General features: G+C 41.9%; 1 pseudogene; it reads left to right on the top strand.

Annotated features, from left to right (window-relative positions):
- Positions 1-5: 5 nt before the first annotated feature.
- Positions 6-346, top strand: LOC112618038 (annotated as a pseudogene).
- Positions 347-1,985: the final 1,639 nt, after the last annotated feature.

Below are 1,985 nucleotides of genomic sequence, written 5' to 3'. Positions count from 1 at the left end.
CCCCCAGCAGCACCCCCGGCTCCAGCACCCCTGGGCCAGGCACCCCTGTCCCTACAGGAAGAGTCTGTCGCCGTCGGGTTCAGTGCCAGGAGCCGCTGTCCCTTTCAGACCGCTGTTTAACGACTTTGGACCGCCTTCCATCGGCTGTGTGCAGGCCATGAAACCACCTGGCGCCCAGGGCTGCCAGAGCACCCACACGGAACTGCTGTAGGTCACAGGAGAGATGGGCAAAGGGATCCGGACCACCTTTGCTGGCAGCAAGAGCACCACGGAGCACCTGAAGAGAGGGATCATCCACCCCTAGTCAGAGTGCCTGGCGGAGACAGAGCGGAACCCACACACTTAACAGGAAGCTCCTAAGCCTCTGTGTCTGGACTTTTCCCAGCCACTCCAGAGCACCTGCTTCTCCCTGGCCCTCATCCCTAGTTGCACTAACCATCCTGCGCTTCCTGTCCTGTGTCCCTTGATGGTGCCCTCCAGGAACCAAGGGGCGGCTCTCACTCCAGTGGCAGCACTAACGATCCTCCCTTCCCCCCACCCCACTCTGCCAACGCAACAAGAGTTAGCAGGGAGGTCCCCATGAGTCCCACCCATGACCTGCCCACAGTGTTGCCCACTGGAACTTTCTGCGGCCCCCACCACTCAGCCCTTCCCAGTACTTCTCCCACATGCCCCGAGCCGCCTCCTCCCTCAGCACAGGCTCAGGCCTCAGGCCTGACACTTCCCTGCCTTGTGTCTTTTGCTAAATATGACCTTTCTACATTAATAAAAGATGATTTGGAGTTGTGCTCTCTAAAAAAAGTTTAATATAAAAGAGAAATAAAAGGAAATTTAGCAAAGGAATATATCGATGAATATTTACATACTTAGATGACATTACTACCAGACATAATAAAATCATCAGATATTTCATTTACTTATGATTAATATGTTTGTATTTATTTTTTATTTTATTTACGTATTTATTTTTAGTATACTTTAAGTTCTAGGGTACATGTGCACAATGTGCAGGTTTGTTACATATGTATACATGTGCCCTGTTGGTTTTCTGCACCCATTAACTCCTCATTTACATCAGGTATTTATCCTAATGCTATCCCTCCCCATGCCCCCCACCCCATGACAGGCCCCTGTGTGTGATGTTCCCCGCCCTGTGTCCAAGTGTTCTCATTGTTTAATTCCCACCTGTGAGTGAGAACATGCAGTGTTTGGTTTTCTGACCTTGTGATAATTTAAACAAACTAGCAAGTTCAGAAGTCACTTTAGAAAAATAAAGTATTACTGACACTGGTAACAGAATAAAAGTTAGAGTTAGACAAAGTATTAACAAATAAGGTTATTTATTTATAAGAGAAGGGAAAATATTAAAAAGGATTAAATGATGTCTTGTCAACATAAAGAAAAACTGTATTATATATAATTCATTTGTTAACTTATTATTGTGTTTCCTTGTATAATTTTCACTTGGTTTTGTCAGTTTTACTACTTGCTTCATTATTTCAAAAACTACATCTTCATAGACCATTTCAGCTTTTGGTGTGTGGGCAGAATTATAAAACCCAGTTTCAAAATTTCAACTGAATGTTGTCAGCATTTTTCTTTGGGCTTTTTATTAAAAAAAACAAAAACAAAAAACCCAAGTAATTGTGTGTGTGTGTGTGTATTTTAGCATTATCATGAATGTAATAATAAAATCAAACAGAAGCAAATGGATAAGCAATATGTTGGACTAGCATCTCAAGTATGAAAACGGCATTGCCAACAGTGATATGATTTTTTCAAAATGGTCAACTTTTTAAAGTATAATCTTATTTTAACCTAAAATCTTACTATCGGAAAGTGTAGTGTACATTAAAATGTTCTGAAATGCCTTTATTCACATATATTAAATGGTCATACTCATTCAGTTATCTACAAATTGGTTTTTCACTTCTGTAGTTGTCTTATAGAATGTTCAGAAGTTATGCAGAATGTGAGATAATTTT

This window comes from Theropithecus gelada, unplaced genomic scaffold (assembly GCF_003255815.1).
Source record: "Theropithecus gelada isolate Dixy unplaced genomic scaffold, Tgel_1.0 HiC_scaffold_8406, whole genome shotgun sequence".
Classification (NCBI taxonomy): domain Eukaryota; kingdom Metazoa; phylum Chordata; class Mammalia; order Primates; family Cercopithecidae; genus Theropithecus; species Theropithecus gelada.
This window is presented reverse-complemented; position numbering and strand designations above follow the sequence as displayed.